General features: G+C 42.0%; 1 long non-coding RNA gene across 1 annotated transcript; it reads right to left on the reverse strand.

Annotated features, from left to right (window-relative positions):
* Nucleotides 1-6,880: 6,880 nt before the first annotated feature.
* LOC128690844 (uncharacterized) lies at nt 6,881-12,717 on the reverse strand. Its single transcript, XR_011392374.1, has 2 exons — nt 9,524-12,717; nt 6,881-9,463 (listed from the first exon to the last, which is right to left on the reverse strand). It is a non-coding gene; the product is annotated as an uncharacterized lncRNA (long non-coding RNA).
* Between the last annotated feature and the right edge of the window lie 10,112 nt (nt 12,718-22,829).

Here is a 22,829-nt window from a genome sequence, read left to right on the forward strand (position 1 = left end):
TTGGGCATAGAGTATAGCCTCGGGCCAGAGGCTCACATGAACCGATGCTTACCAAGCAAATCTAAAAGTGGCCTTTAGGAATCTCAAGAAATTGGAGAAACTGTAGAAGTATGCAACATGACTAGTTCCAGAATTAAGGCGTATGAGGCATCAGGAAAGGCTAATGGAATTGAATCTAAAAAGACAGGAGACAAAAGAATCAGGGAAAACATAACATACAAAATACTAAAAGATGAATTGATTAGGTTAACAGAGACAGGCTGTCTCAGAGGCGGTAAATAGGTACTCGAGGGCACAACTGGAAGTTAAAGACAGACGAGCCACAGAAATGCCACAAAATATATTTCTTCAGGGGGTATAAGAAATGGATGACTTCTACGAAGTGGAGGCAGATTCCATACATTATTTTAAGAGCAAGTATGACAAGGCATGCAGGGCTAAGGAGTAAGTCTGGCAGGTGGCATAAGAACATAAGAAAGAAGGAACACTGCAGAAGGCCTACTGGCCCATGCGGGGCAGGTCCATGTCAACCCCCAGCTTAGACCAATGGCCCACCCAGTCAGGTCACCTTCACTTAAGGAAGGAGCACAGCTTCTGACCCAATAGCACCAGCTAGTCAGGTCCATCTCACACCTACCCACACTCACTCGTGTGTTTATCTAACCTATTTTTAAAACTACACAACGTCTTAGCTTCTATGACGGTACTCGGGAGTTTGTTCCACTCATCCACAACTCTATTACCAAACCAGTGCTTTCCTATATCCTTCCTGAATCTGAATTTTTCCAGCTTAAAACCATTGCTGCGAGTCCTGTCTAGGCTAGATATTTTTAGCACGCTATTTACATCCCCTTTATTTATTCCCGTTTTCCATTTATACACCTCAATCATATCCCCCCTAATTCTACACCTCTCGAGTGTGCAGATTCAGGGCCCTCAGCCTATCCTCATAGGGAAGATTTCTGATACATGGGATCAACTTTGTCATCCTCCTCTGTACGTTTTCCAGGGCATTTATATCCATTTATATCCATTCTGTAATACAGTGACCAGAACTGTGCAGCATAATGTAAATGAGGCCTAACCAAGGATATACAGAGTTGAAGAACAACCTGAGGATTTCTATTATTTATGCTACTTGATATGAAACCAAGGATTCTGTCAGCTTTATTGCGAACACTTATGCACTGTTGTCTTGGTTTCAGGTTACTGCTAACCAGAACTCCTAAATCTTTTTTGCCATCAGTAATATTAAGATCTACATTATTTAGTTTATATGTGAAATGGTTATTATCCTTTCCAACATTTAGAACTTTGCATTTGTCTATAATAAACTGCATATGCCACTTCTCTGACCATTGCATGTCTATTCAAATCATCCTGGAGTGCTCTAATGTCCTCATTAGAATGAATTTGACGGCCTATTTTGGCGTCATCAGCAAATTTGCTTGTCGCTATTTATTCCCACATCTATGTCGTTTATGTAAATTGTGAACAAGGGGCCCAATACTGATCCCTGTGGAACACCTCTTGTGATGTGCCCCCACTCTGATTTCTCCCCATTTATGTAAACTCTCTGCTGCCTATTTGCCAACCATGCCTCCACCCAGGAAAAAATTTCTCCTATTCCGTGTGCTTAAGTTTCCTCAATAGCTTCTGATGCGGAACTCTATCGAAAGCCTTACTGAGGCGCATATACACAGTATCATATTCAATACCACGATCTACCTCCTCAAATACCTTAGTGAAACAAGTTAGCAAATTTGTAAAATTAGCCAATGGTTTGCTAAGTTCTTCTTTACATTCCTTCAAAACTCTTACAAACAATTCATAAGGGCCTGGGGATTTGTTAGGTTTTAATTTCTCTATTTGTCTGAGGACCATGTCACTAGTTACTCCAATCGCAATTGCAGACACTGCAAGGCTCCAGGCGGACATCAACCAAATCTTTCAGTGGGCTGCAGAAAACAATATGAAGTTCAACGATGAGAAATTTCAATTACTCAGATATGGTAAACATGAGGAAATTAAATCTTCATCAGAGTACAAAACAAATTCTGGCCACGAAATAGAGCGAAACACCAACGTCAAAGACCTGGGAGTGATTATGTCGGAGGATCTCACCTTCAAGGACCATAACATTGTATCAATCGCATCTGCTAGAAAAATGACAGGATGGATAATGAGAACCTTCAAAACTAGGGAGGCCAAGCCCATGATGACACTCTTCAGGTCACTTGTTCTATCTAGGCTGGAATATTGCTGCACTCTAACAGCACCTTTCAAGGCAGGTGAAATTGCCGACCTAGAAAATGTACAGAGAACTTTCACGGCGCGCATAACGGAGATAAAACACCTCAATTACTGGGAGCGCTTGAGGTTTCTAAACCTGTATTCCCTGGAACGCAGGAGGGAGAGATACATGATTATATACACCTGGAAAATCCTAGAGGGACTAGTACCGAACTTGCACACGAAAATCACTCACTACGAAAGCAAAAGACTTGGCAGACGATGCACCATCCCCCCAATGAAAAGCAGGGGTGTCACTAGCACGTTAAGAGACCATACAATAAGTGTCAGGGGCCCGAGACTGTTCAACTGCCTCCCAGCACACATAAGGGGGATTACCAACAGACCCCTGGCAGTCTTCAAGCAGGCACTGGACAAGCACCTAAAGTCAGTTCCTGATCAGCCGGGCTGTGGCTCGTACGTTGGTTTGCGTGCAGCCAGCAGCAACAGCCTGGTTGATCAGGCGCTGATCCACCAGGAGGCCTGGTCACAGACCGGGCCGCGGGGGCGTTGACCCCCGAAACTCTCTCCAGGTAAACTCCAGGTAATCGTGCATAGTTTACTATCGTCCTGGTCTACATAATTTATCATTTCTGGAATTTCACTAGTATCTTCCTGGGTAAAAACTGAGAGGAAGTAAGTATTGAAAATTTCACACACATCCTTATCAGTCAGTGATCTGACCAGAGTTACTCTTAAGTGGGCCTATCTTGTCTCTAATCTTACTTCTGTATACCTGAAAGAACCCTTTTGGGTTAGTCTTAGAGTCCCTTGCGACCTTAGCCTCATAATCCCATTTAGCTTTTCTCATTCCTTTTTTTTCTTTAATTGAATATATTGATTTCTTAACTGCCCATCCCCTCTGTTGATGCACCTATATATGCCTCTCTTTTGACCAATGAGATGTGTTAATCTATTGTTCATCCATTTGGTATCATTTCTGGGCAGTTAGAACTATGCTCTGAAAAACGTCATATTGGCAACCACCACCACCAACCTGACCCATGGTCAGGTCATCCCAAATTAGCCCACCCAGGTAATTTCTAAATGCCATGAAATCGGCCAAGCGGAAGTCTGGGACAGACTTGATTGCAGTTACCTGGGTAATTCCATGATATATTGAAACTAGGTGATTTGTGATTGCTTTCTCCAAGCTCATCATTAACCTCAAGATTATTAATTAGTGATTCTTTGATGGCAAGAACCAAGTCGAGCAGGTTGTTTTCTCTAGTTGGTTCTGTCACAAACTGTTTTAAAAAGCAATCCTGAACTGTATCAAGAAAGTCACTAGACTCGAGATTCCATGTCACAATGTTCCAATCAATTTGTCTAAAGTTAAAAACCTCCCATTAACACAACATTTTCATACCAAGATGCCTTATGAATTTCGTCCCATAGCAGCTTACTGCACTCTCTGTCAAGGTTTGGGGGGCCTATAAATTACACCCAAAATTAACTTTTCAAGATCCTCGAGAAACTGTAGCCAAACAGATTGTGTCCGATGTTTCTAATCTTATATCTTGTCTAACACAACAATTTAAATAATCTCTGACATACATCGCCACTCCACAACCCTTCTTGTTGACCCTATCAGTATGGAATAGTTTATAACCCTGTATGTTGCTTTCAGAAGGCATTTCTCTACCTTTCAAATTGAACCAGGTCTCTGTTATAGCAATATCATCTATATTACCTGCACTTGCAAGTAATCTTAGCTCATCTATCTTATTTCTTAGACTCCTACTATTTGTATAGTAAACCTTAAGGGAGCTAGTCACTTGTTGCCCTCTACTGTCTTTGTTTGATCAATTGCTTTGCCTTTATTAGCAACTTTATTTTGAATATTGATGACACTCTTTAGGTCACTTGTTCTATCTAGGCTGGAATATTGCTGCACTCTAACAGCACCTTTCAAGGCAGGTGAAATTGCCGACCTAGAAAATGTACAGAGAACTTTCACGGCGCGCATAACGGAGATAAAACACCTCAATTACTGGGAGCACTTGAGGTTTCTAAACCTGTATTCCCTGGAACGCAGGAGGGAGAGATACATGATTATATACACCTGGAAAATCCTAGAGGGACTAGTACCGAACTTGCACACGAAAATCACTCACTACGAAAGCAAAAGACTTGGCAGACGATGCACCATCCCCCCAATGAAAAGCAGGGGTGTCACTAGCACACATAAGGGGGATTACCAACAGACCCCTGGCAGTCTTCAAGCTGGCACTGGACAAGCACCTAAAGTCAGTTCCTGATCAGCCGGGCTGTGGCTCGTACGTTGGTTTGCGTGCAGCCAGCAGCAACAGCCTGGTTGATCAGGGGCTGATCCACCAGGAGGCCTGGTCACAGACCGGGCCACGGGGGTGTTGACCCCCGAAACTCTCTCCAGGTAAACTCCAGGTTAAACATATCCCTGAGGTATCCTGGTTATATCTGCTGTTTTCAACCCTGGTACTGCAGCCTGATTGTTTCCCACAAACACCCATACAATTACAATCTATCAGTTTAAAGTCCTAGACAAGTCACCAATAACCCTCTCAATTGAATTGGTTAATGCAACCACTCCAGCCCAAGAGAGATGAACCCCATCCCTTGCATACATATCATGTTTGCCATAGAATATGTCCCAGTTATCAATGAATGGGATTACAAGTTCCTTGCAGTACCTGTCTAGCCAGCAATTTATACCAATTGCCCTAGACATCCATTCATTGCCCACTCCCTCTCTAGGCAAGATGCTACATACGATTGGGATCCTTCCCTTAGACCTGACTACATCTATGGCTGACCTATATTTATCCAGCAGCTCCTGTCTCCTGCCATTCCTGATGACATTTCCACCAGCACTAAGACAGATAATGGGCTTGTTCCCATTGCCTGACATATTATCATTCAACCATCTATGTCACCAACACCAGCTCCTGGGAGGCACACCCTCTGTCTGACCTTTCTATCTGTTACAAAAAGCACGGTCCATATATCTTACCTGAGAATCTCCCACAATTATAATATTCTTACCTTGATAAGCAGGGGAGTCAGTGGTACCTTTAATCTCAGTAATCACCGAAGTACAATGGTCCTGGAGAACAGAGAATCGATTTCCTACCATCACATCTTCTCTATTAACCTTCCTTATCATCCTTCTTCCTGAATTCTGAACCACTTGCCACTAAAGGCGGCAGCCACTCTCCAAATCACTGCTGGTAACTTTTCCTCCTCACCAGTTACAACTATTTCGCACTCATTCCCAAACCCATCTAGATGAAGCTTCAGCCTCCTATTTTCCTCCTGAAGAAGTAGAATCATTATCTTCAACAATTTAACGTGAGATTCTAAAACACTACAACAAGCCATGGTGCTAGGCAACACCTCACACTAATCCCAGACAGCTTAGGGCAGTATGACCACATGTGACCACCGACCTCAGTAAGATGTGGGGGTCAGGAGCTAAGCCCCAATTTCTGCAGCTAATATAGGCGAGTACATGGCAGCATTTACAGTGCTCGTCATGGCATTATGCTGGGTGAGTGCCGCGGCATAATGCCGTGATGAAAACCAAAGGCCTCCCATACAGAGGGGTCTTTTTTCTTCAGTGCATTCTGCTGGGTAGCAGCCATTAACATGACGCCACGGCTTTCCACCACACTTCACAGTGACTTCTCATTGCTCACGTGGCTGCCATGGTGAGAGGAAGTGTTGCACTTCTGTCTCTCATCCGTCCCATCTTTTGCAAAGTCATAGGGCTTCACAAAGCTGGGCACCAGATGAAAAAAATAGTGGAGAATGTTAGTGTGTGTGAACGTTCATCGAGGAACTAGGTGCAGCGTTTCAAGGCTGGTGGCGGTGCCGAGTTACCGTCTGCCAAACCTTGGCCTAGCCCCTCGAAGAAGACATCTGTTTGTACCTCAACTATGTTAAAGAAGAAGCTACTCTCTAACTGCTTCTTTAACACAGTTAAGGTATGAACAGATGTCTTGTTGGAGGGGCCAGGCCGAGGTTTGGCAGACGATAACTCGACACTGCCACCAGCCTTGAAATGCTGCACCAAGTTCCTCAATGAATGCTCACACACACTAACATTCGCCGCTATTCCTTTCGTCTGGTGCCCAGCTTTGTGAAGCCCTATGACTTGAGCTTTGTGAAGCCCTATGACTTGATTTGTTGTGGATCAACAATTTTGCCACTGGTTGTGAAGTTATTGAGAGATCACTAGAAAAGCAATCTGATTAAGGAATACCCCTGTGAGAAACTGGGAGGTCACGAACAGCTGAGTCTACTTGGTTATTGCCCCAAACATGAACATGTCCAGGGACGTAGCATAAACTGACATCTTGACTTTTTTACTAGAAATGCGGCATAACCAAAGTTGAATGCAAAGGGATGAGGGGCGCCTGCAAAGATTGACCTTCCAAATTGTCAAAAAAATTCTAGGGAAGTCATGTAAAGTACAGAGCATCTCTCATGTGCTTAGATGGCCAGAGGCTCCAGCTGTTAACTACTTGTGCCAAGCAACCCATATAGGTTTTTCCCTTCATGTAATTATATTAAATGAACTGTCACTCAAAGGAAATCAAAGACTTGGTTAAACCAAAATAATTTTTATTTAAATAAATACAGCCTCTCCTCACTTAGTGATGAACTTGTTTACCGATGACTTGGACTTACGACGGGCTCTCTGACCAGTATGCATACCTAAATAATGTATATTAAAGCTGATTTCCTCTATTCTGTTTATTACAATATACAGTACACTACTGTATAAACATTTAAAAGTACAGGGGTACCTCGAGATATGAATTTATTTCGTTCCAGAAGGCCGTTCGAATGCTGATACCGAACGAACTTGTTCCCATGAGGAATAATGTAAATTAGATTAACCCGTTTCAAACCCCCCAAAATACACTTACAAAAGCACTTACATAAATACACTTACATAACTGTTCGAGTTTTGAGCTATTTGTATCCCCAGGTACCACTGTATACCAGAAATGTTATAAACGAATATATATATAAAAAAAAAAAAAAAGATGCAAAGGTAAAGGCAATATTAAAACATTATCAAATGATGGTTGACACAAACCCACTACCATTATAGTATGCTCTTCACTTAGCAACAAATTCATTTACCGATATGGTCTTAGGAACGAAACTCCTTCATGAAGCGAGGAGAGGCTGTAATTGAAACCAGGAAAATTCCTTACAGGAACTCCCATCACAATATTAGACCATAGCATGAAACATCCTTGAAGAACTCTCATTCTATTTTCTCCTTATGCTGTATTACATATTATAGTATACAAAGTTTGGTGTACTTGCATTTTTGGTGCTATTTGAAGTTGTCTATGTCAGATCAATAAGCTTTAATAGGACAGTTACAGGCAACGTACCACGCCCTTATTCAATTTCCCAGACCTTCTTAATATAAATGCCATTCATACTACTGTTCACTTCACATCATTAGAACACTGCAATGTAAAGCTAATATTGGCCTAAGACACACTCAGGAAAATTGTATCACACAAGCATAACATTAGAAGCAAATACTGCCGATGTTCTTTGTGTGCACTTGAACCTTTACAGACCCAAGAAAAATAAGGAGCCAAAAATGTGGAATAACTAGACGTCTTTCAGAAAGATGGCAAAATGCCAACAGTATGGTAGAGCACTCGAGTGCAGAGAATTTTTTATTGTACAATGTTTCACCACAAATTGGCTTTGTCAAGTACATAAAGCATAACAGAAAATTTCAAATTATATAGCACTACATCAGTGAAGTCAGGTGCTGAGAGTGTATGGTCTGTCATGTCAGGTGTTGAGTGGATGAGATAAAAACAGCAGAGAAGCATTAAAGCAGGAGTCACTAGAACCAAGAGATCACATTACCTCACTGAGTCTGCTATCTCCTAGGCTGTCAGCATCATTATCATGGCACACCATGTGCATATTCACCTGCTTTGTGGTACCACCTCAGACATAATGAGAGACTGGCATCAATCCTGATGACCACCCAGCAGGTGAAATTGCCCAACCTCCTTAGTATCAGTGTAGTGTCCAATCTCCTCAATACCAGTTTGCATGTGGCCAGCAATAACAGCCTGGTTGATCAGGTCCATGAGGCCTGATCATGGACTGGGCTGCAGGGGTATTGATCCCCAGACCACCCTCCAAGTATATGCTGCAATCACTGGACTTTAAACTGACACATGAAGAATTCACCAAGCTACCCAACAGTCTCTACTACCAACTTTATTCCAACACTCCCAGATGATGTCCACATGATAAATGCCACCTTCCCTGGAACCTTCAACTCTAAAATAAATGAACTCTTCTGCTTCAATAATCTTCCCAGCTTCAATTATCCTGACACTGTACCATCAGTAGATATACTGAAAATCTCCAGCATAGAAGGCATCACTACCCCATCAGATCTTCCAATCACAGCTGCCTAAGTCACCCTGCATGCCCAGCCTACCATCATCTTCACACCCACTGCAACTCCACAAGAATATCAAGACTCTCACACCTCTGAAGAAGAAGAAACTGAAATAAACAACCATACCTTGCCCTCATCTTGAAAAACCTATGATTCTTCACCACATCCTCAAACAAGAACACAATGTCTGCCAAAGAAATCCACCCTCGACTCTGCAATGGAACTGTCAAATACACCTCCGCTGACTCGTACAATTTCACAAGACAAGTCCAAAACTTTGAGAAACTATTCACTGGAGGCTCTGACAATTATGCACAACTCGTGTACCTTCCAAAAGAAGTGTTCAAATTTTTTTTAAAGTAGGCCATTCCAAGTAGAACAGTAAACTCAACACTATGAACTTTGGTTGGAAATAGCTGGTAGATGCAAGTTCATGCCATAAAATGCTCAGCTGCTGGGTTAAATCCTACCTCTGGCACTACTCTGCCTGTCCTAACTTTCCCCCTCTCTTCTTACCTGAGAGTTAGTCATCATCATCAGCAGGCCACTTCCTGGTTCATGCTAAGGTTTTGTTTGTTCTAACAGCTATGATCTGGGCTATGGGCACAGATAAATAGTGGAATGTTTATTTTATCCATGCCTATAGTTCACATAACATTAGAATAAACCTAGCATGAGCTGACAGGCCTACTGCAGTGCATCCCTACTGCTTTTAGGTCACCCACTCAACACCTGGCACCTAGAACCTCATACACTCAAGACCTGGCACCTTGAACCTCACACACTCAAGACCTGGCACCTTGAACCTCACACACTCAACACTTGACTTCCATATTTATTATGTAAGTTGTGATTTTCTTTTAGGAACTTTATAATGACAATTTGTGGTAAAACTGTACAACAGTCCTCTGCTATCATTGTCTTACTCACCAACTTACCAGATGAATTAAAAAATTATATCACTAAAAAAATTTAAACTGAGGCTTAAAAAAATACTGTACTGTGTGCTAAAATAGCTAAAGCATGTAATTCAATTAAAATAAAATTGCTTTAATTACTATAAAATTATGTTTACTGTTATCTTATTAATTTCATTCCACTGCATCATGATTTTAATCCTACTTACACAATTTTTATTTGTACATACTGAATGCATTTCTTACAATTCACCCAGAGTTGACTGTTCATGTATCAGAGTTCAATTTTTCCATAGAACCCCGTATTACAATCGGAGAATTTTTCTTGAGCCATAATATTCCATATCTAATCAAGTTTAATTTTTTACTACCAAATACTGTAGTACTTTAACCATTGCTTAATATCACAATATTTGATAATTAAACAGACCAGAGTTACAGTACAATATAAACTACAGTGAAGAACACCACATGTGAAGGGGCAAACAGCAGCAAAACTATATCCTGCTTTTGGCTTCTCTGTACTTTTCACTTCCACCCTCTCCAGTGCTAAATCTAATAATATTTCTCTTTACATATGCTCACTACCGTGGCTGAGTGTGTGGTGTGGGAGGAATGAAGTTTTGCATAGATGTGGGTAGCAGTTGGGGTGCCTCCCTCTCTTTCTCACTATTCACTCCATGAGCCTCATTATACCCATAAAAACTCTTCACTGCTTTTAGTAACCTACTACCTTTTCCATACATTTAAATATGCCACACTGCTTCCCTAGCCACCCTTTCACATGAATTTTTTTAAATACATAAATTCAACAAAAAGTTCCTTACCCTTAAGTATTTTTCACTTGTCCTTCAATATAAAATACATGAGGAAATGGTATGGTGATACTGACAAGATGTGGAAAAAGACACTGAACTGTACATAAGTGTCTTTTTCCACATAAAATACATGGTCTACACATCTTGAAACTTCCTAAATCCTCCATGCTCCAGTATAATCCTTGTCTTATTATTAACTCTTTCAATAATAATTCTATCACACCCTTTACCTGTTATACTTAAGCTTATTCCCTTAACTTTTACTCTCTCTCTCTCTCTCTTTCTCTCATCCCTTTCCTTTATACAAAGGAAATATCCATGCCCTCTGCCTATCCTTCTTTCATGCACATATTGAACAAATGCACCAACCACTCCAAAACTACATCCCCATTTACTTTTAACATCTCTGTCTTAATCCCAGCTCTCTCAGCTGCTTTACCCCATTTCATTCTACCCACTGCCTCATGCACTTTTTCCTCACTCAAACCTGGTTCTTCCTTACTTTTCCAAGAAGTTATACTTCCCTGCCCAATGCATGAAATGGCTGCCTCTCTTTCTTCAACATTTAATAGCTCCTCAAAATCTTCCCAGAACCTAACATCACCCCTCTTTTGCTTTTAACAGCCAACTTCATTTGTTCTTTAGGCTTTCTTAACTTTTTAATCTAAGATTTTTTTCTTGTTCTCAACAAAATTTGTTGATAAAACTTCACCCATTCTTGCACTCCCGTAACATTCTTTCTCTCCATTTACTCTACTCCCATATACAATTTCTGTGCTGTAAGACTCTCATATGCTAACTATTTCTACATTATCACCCTCTAAATTACTACACCATCCTACCAATCGTTCCTCTTCCCATCCTCCTATACTTACAAACTTATGTTGAACACAACAACACTGCATTCTTCAATCTACCCCACATCTATCTGACCACCTCATTACTTGTACCCTCTCTAACCCACCTTTCTTTTTATAGTTACTTGTATATATTATTACCTTAATTTTTTTTTCAACAAACCGGCCGTATCCCACCAAGGCAGGGTGGCCCAAAAACTTTAGTTTTTCTTTTTAAATTTAGTAATCTGTACAGGAGAAGGGGTTACTAGCCCCTTGCTCCCGGCATTTAGTCGCCTCTTACAACACGCATAGCTGACGGAGGAAGAATTCTGTTCCACTTCCCAATGGAGATAAGAGGAAATAAACAAGAACAAGAACTAGAAAGAAAATAGAAGAAAACCCAGAGGGGTGTGTATATACATTCATCTTCTTCTTTTAACGTACCAGCCGTATCCCACCAAGGTGGGGTGGCCCAAAAGGAAAAACGAAAGTTTCTCCTTTCAAATTTAGTAATATATACAGGTAGTAGGTTGGTAGACAACAACCACCCAGGGAGGTACTACCGTCCTGCCAAGTGAGTGTAAAACGAAAGCCTGTAATTGTTTTACATGATGGTAGGATTGCTGATGTCTTTTGTCTGTCTCATAAATATGCAAGATTACAGGCATGTTTTGCTACTTCTACTTACACTTAAGTCACACTACACATACATGTACACATTTATTTATACACACTCATCTGAGTTTTCTTTGATTTTATCTTAATAGTTCTTGGTCTTATTACTTTTCCTTTTATATCCATGGGGAAGTGGAATAAGAATCTTTCCTCCATAAGCCATGCGTGTTGTAAAAGTCAACTAAAATGCCGGGAACAATGGGCTAGTAACCCCTTTTCCTGTAAAGATTACTAAAAAGAATAAGAAGAAGAAGTAAATTGTCAAAGTGGGAAGTCTGAATGTGCGTGGATGTTGTGCAGATGATAAGAGAGAGATGATTGTGGATGTTATGAATGAGAAGAAGCTGGATGTCCTGGCTTTAAGTGAAACAAAGCTGAAGGGGGTGGGAGAGTTTCAGTGGAGAGGAATAAATGGGATTAGGTCAGGGGTTTCAAATAGAGTTAGAGCTAAAGAAGGAGTAGCAATAATGTTGAAGGATAAGCTATGGCAGGAAAAGAGGGACTATAAATGTATAAATTCAAGGATTATGTGGAGTAAAATAAAGATTGGATGTGAAAAGTGGGTTATAATAAGCGTGTATGCACCTGGAGAAGAGAGAAGTGTAGAGGAGAGAGAGAGATTTTGGGAAATGTTGAGTGAATGCGTGGGGAGTTTTGAATCAAGTGTGAGAGTAATGGTGGTTGGGGATTTCAATGCTAAAGTGGGAAAAAATGTTATGGAGGGAGTAGTAGGTAAATTTGGGGTGCCAGGGGTAAATGTAAATGGGGAGCCTTTAATTGAGCTATGTGTAGAAAGAAATTTGGTAATAAGTAATACATATTTTATGAAAAAGAGGATAAATAAATATACAAGGTATGATGTAGCACGTAATGAAAGTAGTTTATTAGATTATGTATTGGTGGATAAAAGGTTGATGGGTAGGCTCCAGGATGTACATGTTTATAGAGGGGCAACTGATATATCGGATCATTATTTAGTTGTAGCTACAGTTAGAGTAAGAGGTAGATGGGAAAAGAGGAAGGTGGCAACAACAAGTAAGAGGGAGGTGAAAGTGTATAAACTAAGGGAGGAGGAAGTTCGGGTGAGATATAAGCGACTATTGGCAGAAAGGTGGGCTAGTGCAAAGATGAGTAGTGGGGGGGTTGAAGAGGGTTGGAATAGTTTTAAAAATGCAGTATTAGAATGTGGGGCAGAAGTTTGTGGTTATAGGAGGGTGGGGGCAGGAGGAAAGAGGAGTGATTGGTGGAATGATGAAGTAAAGGGTGTGATAAAAGAGAAAAAGGTAGCTTATGAGAGGTTTTTACAAAGCAGAAGTGTTATAAGAAGAGCAGAGTATATGGAGAGTAAAAGAAAGGTAAAGAGAGTGGTGAGAGAGTGCAAAAGGAGAGCAGATGATAGAGTGGGAGAGGCACTGTCAAGAAATTTCAATGAAAATAAGAAAAAATTTTGGAGTGAGTTAAACAAGTTAAGAAAGCCTAGGGAAAATATGGATTTGTCAGTTAAAAACAGTAGGGGAGTTAGTAGATGGGGAGATGGAGGTATTGGGTAGATGGCGAGAATATTTTGAGGAACTTTTAAATGTTAAGGAAGAAACAGAGGCGGTAATTTCATGCACTGGTCAGGGAGGTATACCATCTTTTAGGAGTGAAGAAGAGCAGAATGTAAGTGTGGGGGAGGTACGTGAGGCATTACGTAAAATGAAAGGGGGTAAAGCAGCTGGAACTGATGGGATCATGACAGAAATGTTAAAAGCAGGGGGGGATATAGTGTTGGAGTGGTTGGTACTTTTGTTTAATAAATGTTTGAAAGAGGGGAAGGTACCTAGGGATTGGCGGAGAGCATGTATAGTCCCTTTATATAAAGGGAAAGGGGACAAAAGAGACTGTAAAAATTATAGAGGAATAAGCTTACTGAGTATACCAGGAAAAGTGTACGGTAGGGTTATAATTGAAAGAATTAGAGGTAAGACAGAATGTAGGATTGCGGATGAGCAAGGAGGTTTCAGAGTGGGTAGGGGATGTGTAGATCAAGTGTTTACATTGAAGCATATATGTGAACAGTATTTAGATAAAGGTAGGGAAGTTTTTATTGCATTTATGGATTTAGAAAAGGCATATGATAGAGTGGATAGAGGAGCAATGTGGCAGATGTTGCAAGTATATGGAATAGGTGGTAAGTTATTAAATGCTGTAAAGAGTTTTTATGAGGATAGTGAGGCTCAGGTTAGGGTGTGTAGAAGAGAGGGAGACTACTTCCCGGTAAAAGTAGGTCTTAGACAGGGATGTGTAATGTCACCATGGTTGTTTAATATATTTATAGATGGGGTTGTAAAGGAAGTAAATGCTAGGGTGTTTGGGAGAGGGGTGGGATTAAATTTTGGGGAATCAAATTCAAAATGGGAATTGACACAGTTACGTTTTGCTGATGATACTGTGCTTATGGGAGATTCTAAAGAAAAATTGCAAAGGTTAGTGGATGAGTTTGGGAATGTGTGTAAAGGTAGAAAGTTGAAAGTGAACATAGAAAAGAGTAAGGTGATGAGGGTGTCAAATGATTTAGATAAAGAAAAATTGGATATCAAATTGGGGAGGAGGAGTATGGAAGAAGTGAATGTTTTCAGATACTTGGGAGTTGACGTGTCGGCGGATGGATTTATGAAGGATGAGGTTAATCATAGAATTGATGAGGGAAAAAAGGTGAGTGGTGCGTTGAGGTATATGTGGAGTCAAAAAACGTTATCTATGGAGGCAAAGAAGGGAATGTATGAAAGTATAGTAGTACCAACACTCCTATATGGGTGTGAAGCTTGGGTGGTAAATGCAGCAGCGAGGAGACGGTTGGAGGCAGTGGAGATGTCCTGTTTAAGGGCAATGTGTGGTGTAAATATTATGCAGAAAATTCGGAGTGTGGAAATTAGGAGAAGGTGTGGAGTTAATAAAAGTATTAGTCAGAGGGCTGAAGAGGGTTTGTTGAGGTGGTTTGGTCATTTAGAGAGAATGGATCAAAGTAGAATGACATGGAAAGCATATAAATCTATAGGGGAAGGAAGGCGGGGTAGGGGTCGTCCTCGAAAGGGTTGGAAAGAGGGGGTAAAGGAGGTTTTGTGGGCAAGGGGCTTGGACTTCCAGCAAGCGTGCGTGAGCGTGTTAGATAGGAGTGAATGGAGACGAATGGTACTTGGGACCTGACGATCTGTTGAAGTGTGAGCAGGGTAATATTTAGTGAAGGGATTCAGGGAAACCGGTTATTTTCATATAGTCGGACTTGAGTCCTGGAAATGGGAAGTACAATGCCTGCACTTTAAAGGAGGGGTTTGGGATATTGGCAGTTTGGAGGGATATGTTGTGTATCTTTATGTGTGTATGCTTCTAGACTGTTGTATTCTGAGCACCTCTGCAAAAACAGTGATAATGTGCGAGTGTGGTGAAAGTGTTGAATGATGATGAAAGTATTTTCTTTTTGGGGATTTTCTTTCTTTTTTGGGTCACCCTGCCTCGGTGGGAGACGGCCGACTTGTTGAAAAAAAAAAAAAAAAAATACAGAAGGGGTTACTAGCCCCTTGCTCCCGGCATTTTAGTCGCCTCTTACAACACGCATGGCTTACGGAGGAAGAATTCTGTTCCACTTCCCCATGGAGATAAGAGGAAATAAACAAGAACAAGAACTATAAAGAAAATAGAAGAAAACCCAGAGGGGTATGTACATATATCCTTGTACATGTATGTGTAGTGTGACCTAAGTGTAAGAAGAAGTAGCAAGACGTACCTGAAATCTTGCATGTTTATGAGATAGACAAAAGACAGCAGCAATCCTACCATCATGTAAAACAATTACAGGCTTTTGTTTTACACTCACTTGGCAGGACAGTAGTACCTCCCTGGGTAGTTGCTGTCTACCAACCTACTACCATAACCTTAATAAATTACAGTACTAATTTAAGTTGCAGCTTTATTTGCCCTTCCATAAGCATAACATTATTACCACTAATACACATTTTGTGAATGCCAGAATTCAGAGACCTTCTGACAGCAGCCATACTTTCTGACTGCTGGTTGGGTGACTTAGGCAGAATACTTTGTTCCACTCATAGCCAACCAAACCTATGTCACAGACTGTCAACACATGCATGCTAGTGGCTTTCTTTTGTGCTTAACAATATTTTATTATATGTAAACTACATTTTTTATACTGCACAAGGAAATAAATTGTTTGATTTGTTTATGATCTGATAATCATTGTAGGTTTTACATTAAATATAGCATACTCTTAAAATTACTTTATATTTTATGCTAACACTAACAGGCTAATTGCACTTTTTTTTTTGTGGAAGACATTGACATTGAGAACTTGCTAGAAATACATGTTAACAATTACTTTGTATTAACTATTCAACAGTTTCATGTGTAAACAGTTAAAACTTCAATGGGGCTCCATTTCCTCTACTGATATGGGTTAGATTAATCAAAACTAAGCACTAAACCCACAAATGTCACAGGATACAGGTTAGAATATCCAAGAATAGCTTGCTAGTCAAAGTAGTTGATATAATAACTACATACTGTATACTTCATCTAAAGTTGGAAGCATTACCTTATTTCAATATGAATATTTATATTACCCAAAGCCCAAGAGCTGCATGATATGTCATTCATTCCCAACACTCACAAGTTTCTAAAGATTTCTACACTATCTTTTCCTCCTCACTCTCTCGATAAAGCCCTCTAACTCCATTTCTTAACTCTCTCTTCATCCATATACTCTACAGTAACTACCAACTACATGTAACAGCTTTAGATATCAACCCAAGAAGTAAGCCCTTACTGCTGTGTCCTGGGTCATGTGATCTCTTTACTAAGTCATGTTCATTCCACATTTGTAGGCCATTGGTTTCTAACTGATACTTCTTATTAAATTTAAATTTTAATGGAAAAGAACTGTACATTTTTTTTTCTTGGAAAACATCTCTAATTTTAAACTAGGCAAAAGGTGGCTAAAAATCTGCCAATATGGCTAGCAATAATCACTGGAGAGAAAAGGGATGCCAGTGCCAGGTGTTGTCACTAGTCAGCTGGTAGTTATATTAAAGTAACAGTCACAAAAGTTTCTTAATCATGATTCAAGATCATATAATGCTATAAAATTATGATATTTTTAAACAACAGCAATATACTTTAGTTAAAGTAAGCAATCATTCTGTTTTGTTGCTAGAAATGCCTGACCCAATTTATCAGAATATTTACTGATCAGCTGTCAAGTTTTTTCAAGATACGCATGAGACTTCAGTGCCCTTCCTCTTGGTATTCTGAGCCTTTCATGGTATGGTATGGGGTACAAGTCAAAGACCCAATAAGGCAATGAAAGAAATGAGCCAGGACTTAACACAGCTGCTGAGAGGACGAGGGCACAGTGAGTACTAGCAGACAGGCAAATGAACTGCAGGCATGTACAGGAGTTCAGTATAATGTTGTCTTGATAAGCTGTCTCTTTATGGTGAGTTCATGGTGGATGATCCAATCCTGAATGTTCTAAACACATCTGCAGGCAAGAAGTCTAGTGTGATGAAGTTGTCTTCCTTGTGGATAAAGTGTTTCATACATTCTTGGACTTGGTTTAGTATGAAGAGTTATGGGAGTCAAAGGCATAGTTCACAGAATTATTGCAGATTCTGGTGTGGACTTTCTTATGGAAAACAGAACTTTTATTGTTGATTATTATTATAATCAAAAAGAAGCGCTAAGCCACAAGGGCTATACAGCGCTGCAGGGTAGGGAAGGAAGCAAGGGAATTGGATGGCAGAAGGGAGGGGGGATGATCAGCAGGTTACAGAAAACAGCGGGGCAGGGGATAGTACGGGGGTAGAGGGTAGCAAGAGATACAAGTAGAAAGGGCTGAAAGTATCAGAATTTGTGAAGTAAGTCAGTCGTTGTCAAAAAGTCAATGAGAGAGTCCGGATGAAAGGTGGGTCCATCAGCGAGAAGGGAAGGTAAAGAGAGAGCAGCGGGGCGAAGACGACGACAGAGGTAAATTCTGCGTGCTCGTTGATAAAGTGGGCAGTCCAACAGAATGTGGCTGACTGATAATGGAGCTTGGCAATTCTCACAGAGAGGAGCAAGACGCCTCTCCATGAGATATCCATGAGTAAGACGAGTATGGCCAATGCGAAGACGGGAGAGAGTAGTCTCCCAACCTCGACACTGGTGATAAGAAGACGGCCAGTAACCTATACTCGGTTTAATAGACTGAAGTTTGTTGCCGAGCATAGTAGACCAACGTTGTTGCCAACGGGTGTGAAGGTGGGAAGATATTACAGCAAAATAGTCCGTACATGGAATACCTCTATAAGAAACTGGTAGGTCATGTACTGCTGACCGCGCAGCAGTGTCTGCCTGTTCATTGCCCTGTACGTCAACATGACCAGGGACCCAACAAAAAACAATATCTTTATGCTTAGTAAAGATGCGGCGTAGCCAAAGTTGGATACGGAGGACTAAGGGGTGAGGTGTATCAAATTTTTGTATAGCCTGTAAAGCACTAAGGGAGTCTGAGACAACCACAAATGATGACACAGGCATAGATGCAATACGGATAAGTGCTGTAAGGATGGCATATAATTCAGCAGTAAAAATACTAGCTGAAGATAGTAAATGCCCTTGTACGACGCTGTCCGGAAACACTGCTGCGAATCCTACGCCGTCAGAAGACTTAGAGCCATCTGTGTACACAGCAATGGCATGAGAATGAGAGTGAAAGTGGTCAAGAAAAAGAGAGCGGGAAGCGACCGTAGACAGTTGGGCTTTCGAGCAAGGGAGGGAGAAAGAACAGACTCGAACAGCTGGAACTTCCCAGGGGGGTAGGGAAAAGTGAGATGCTACATGTACATAGAAAGGTGGTAGTTGAAGAGAAGACAAGAGCGAATGAAGGCGAAGAGAGAAGGGACGGAGTAAGCAGGGGCGGCGAACAAATAAAGAATGTCTACTAATATCAGTGACCATTCTATAAATGGAAGGATTGCGGAGATCATGAGAGCGTACATAGTAGCGCAGGCAATGGGCATCACGGCGATCGGATAAGGATGGAACGTTCGCTTCTGCATAGAGGCTTTCGACAGGGGAAGAGCGAAAAGCACCAAGGCATAAACATAATCCTTGGTGATGAATGGGGTTAAGGCTAGAGAGAGTAGCAGGAGATGCCGCTGAATAGATCTGGTCACCATAATCAAGTTTCGATAAAATAAGGGTGGAATGTAGGTGAAGGAGGGTTCGACGATCAGCTCCCCACGAAAGATGAGCAAGGGTTTTAAGAAGGTTCAGCCGGCTGTGACAAGTTGCCTTCAGAGAGGTAATGTGAGGTTTCCAGGATAACCTACGATCAAAGAGGAGGCCCAGAAACTTGACTGTATCACGTTCAGGGATACGTGAGCCATAGAGGTACAAAGGATGATCAGAGATGACAGAGCGTCTAGTGAAAGTGATTTGGTGGGTTTTAGTGCTGGAAAATTTAAACCCATGTGTGGTGGCCCAATTGGAAACACGGTCGACTGCATGCTGGAGAGAAACTGTAAGGAGGTGACAGTCAGCGCCTGCACAGGCAATAGCGAAGTCATCAACATAGAGTGATGACCAAATATTTGATGGAAGACTAGAGGCCAAATCATTAATAGCAAGGAGAAAAAGTGTTGTGCTCAGAACACATCCCTGGGGGACACCTTCAGCTTGGACAAAGTCCGGGGAGAGCACATTATTAACCCGAACACGGAAATGCCTGTCAGTTAAAAAGTTCTTAAGGAAGGATGGTAGATTGCCTCGAAGGCCTAAGGAGTGGGCTTGGGCTAAAATATTATACCTCCAAGTTGTGTCATATGCCTTCTCAAGGTCAAAAAATATGGCAATAACTGAGTGGTTATTCGCAAAGGCATTACGAACATACGTATCCAAGCGCAGTAAGGGGTCTATGGTAGAACGTCCCTTACGAAAGCCATATTGACGAGTGGAGAGACTGTTGTGTGTCTCTAAATACCACACTAAACGTCTATTTACTAGACGTTCCATTACTTTGCAAACTGCACTGGTAAGAGCAATGGGACGATAGTGGGAGGTTTCATGTCCCGTAGTGCCTGGTTTGCGGAAAGGGAGAACAATGGCGGATTTCCACAGCTGTGGAAGAACTCCTTGTGACCAAATAAGATTGTAAAGGCGTAATAGGACTGCAAGGGCTGACTGATGTAAATGTTGTAGCATACGAATATGAATGTCGTCGGGCCCAGCTGCCGATGATCGACAAGCTGAGAGTGTTGCCTCCAGTTCTTGAAGTGTAAAAGGCACATTATACTGTTCTTCTCTGAGAGAAGAAAAGTCCAAGGGTGCTAACTCTCTGGCAGACTTTGAGGAAAGAAATGAGGGGCATAGATGGAGTCCCTGAGAAATACGGACCAGATGATTGCCAATTTCATTGGCAACATCTAGTGGGTTTGCTATATCAACACCGGCAACCCGCAGAACAGGAGCCGGGTCAGGAGAATATTTACCACTCAGTTTTCGTACTTTTTTCCAGACTGCACTCATAGAGGAAGCAGAGGTGATGGTGGAGACATAATCTCGCCAGCAAGTGCGTTTAGCGTCACGGATGACACGGCGAGCGATCGCACGCTTCTGTTTAAAATCAAGGAGTCGCTCTGTGGTTCTATTGTACCGGTACCTGCCCCATGCAGCGCGCTTCAAACGTACTGCACGAGCACAAGCAGGAGACCACCAAGGCACGCATTTCTGAGAATGCCTGCCCGAAGTTTGGGGTATAGAATGAGAAGCTGCGGTGAAAACGGAGGACGAGAAGAGGTGTAAAAGCTCATCGATGGAGGACGAAGAAGGAACCTCTTTAAAAACAGTCAGGTGTGAGTAAAGGTTCCAATTTGCCCGATTAAATTGCCAGCGTGGGGTGCGAAGAGGTGGCGAATATGAAGGGGAAGTAAGAATGATTGGGAAATGATCACTGTCATGTAAGTCCGGGAGAACAGACCAAGTAAAGTCCAATGCGGCGGAGGAAGAGCAAACTGAGAGATCGATGCAAGAGAGAGTATGAGTCCGAGGATCAAAATGGGTGTGAGTACCTGTATTTAAAACATGGAGGGGGTGGGTGGCAAGAAAAGCCTCTAACTGAATTCCACGGGAATCACAGTGAGACCCTCCCCAGAGGAAATGGTGGGCATTAAAATCACCAAGTAACAGAATCGGTGGCGGTAATGACGAAACAAGGAAGGCAAAATCCGGAATAGATAATGCCCGAGAAGGAGAGAGATATAAAGAACAGAGCGTATACCACCTATGTAAGTGGATACGGGCTGCTGTGTAATGCAGCGAAGTATGAATAAATAGCTGATGGTACGGAATATCAGTGCGGAGAAGAAGGGCACTTTCATTAAAGGTCCCATCAGGAAAAGGATCTGAAGAATACAATAAATTATAGCCTGAGATGTGAGAAATAACAGCAGAGTGTAATTTTGGTTCCTGTAAGCAAACACCAACAGGGGCAAACTGGGAGAGTAACATCTGAAGCTCACCCCGATTACCCCTGAGGCCGCGTATATTCCACTGTAAAAAGGCCATGATTGGCAATGATAAAGATACTTGAAATCCGCAGGTAAGGGTTCCTACGGACTAGAAGGGTTAGAAAAGTCCACATGCGGAGGCAGTGGAAAATGTTCAAGCAGCGAAGGAACGGTGCGCTGTGAAGAAAGGAGTTGCGCAGATGGAGCAGAGGAGAGAGAAAGAGCGGAAGGTGGATCAGTGTCCATTGATGGTTTGGTCTCTGCAATATATTCAGAGATTGCTTCAAGTGTTTCGGAATTCAGAGATGTCGTATGGGAGACAATATTGGGAATGGTAGGGGGAGGATGAGTAAAGATTGGAACTGTATTGGACTGTACCAAGGTAGGGGGGGGCGAAAGGGTGGAGGGAACTGGAGAAGCGTGGCAGGGGACAGAAGAGACAGGAACCTGGGAGGTGGCAGAAGAGGAAGAAACTTGGGAGGGAACAGGGGAGGAAGGTACATTACGAGGAGGAGGGTGAACCTCTGCACTTGTAACTGAGCCAGTGAGAGGGGAAGAACTAGGGACAGAGACAGGGAGGGTAAAATGAGGAGGTGGAAGATGGGTAGGAGGTGTTACCGGACCTTTTTTTGACTTTTGAGAAGTAGAGGGACGATTGGGAAGAGGTGTCGTACGAGGTCTCGTCGATACTGAGGCTTGTAAGAGAGAACTCGAAGAAGCGAGATTAGACTGAGGCGTTGAAGTAGGGACGTCTGAGCCGAGGACAGCAAAAGGATTAGATACAGGAGTGATTATGGGAGAGGTAACCACAGAGGTGGGTGTAGAAGATGGGATACCAGAAGTGGGGGGACGTTTTGAAACACGGGAATAAGAAACACGTGGGAGTCTCCCTTGGAGGCGGAGATGAGAAACTGCCATGGCATAAGGGAGACCTTCTGTCTCTTTGAGGTAACGGATTTCCCGCTCGTTTAAATAGACCTGACAACGGCGAGAGTACGAAGGGTGAGCCTCATGACAGTTAAGGCAAGAGGGAGATCGATTGCAAGACGTATTAGAATGGTCATCGGCACCACAGACTGGGCATTCGGCGATAGATCTGCAATATTTCGCTGGATGGCCAAATCGCCAGCAATTTCTACACTGTTGTGGTGTAGGGATCACCTTTCGAACTTGTAACCGATGTCCTGCTATATAAACGGAGGATGGGAGTTCTCGGCTGTCAAAAGTTAAACGAGCCACATTGCTAGGGTATCGTCTCCGCCCACGGGCAGGAAGAACGTAAGTGTCTACCTTGAGGATTGGGAGAT

The sequence above is a fragment of the Cherax quadricarinatus genome, chromosome 24, assembly GCF_038502225.1.
Source record: "Cherax quadricarinatus isolate ZL_2023a chromosome 24, ASM3850222v1, whole genome shotgun sequence".
NCBI classification, from domain to species: domain Eukaryota; kingdom Metazoa; phylum Arthropoda; class Malacostraca; order Decapoda; family Parastacidae; genus Cherax; species Cherax quadricarinatus.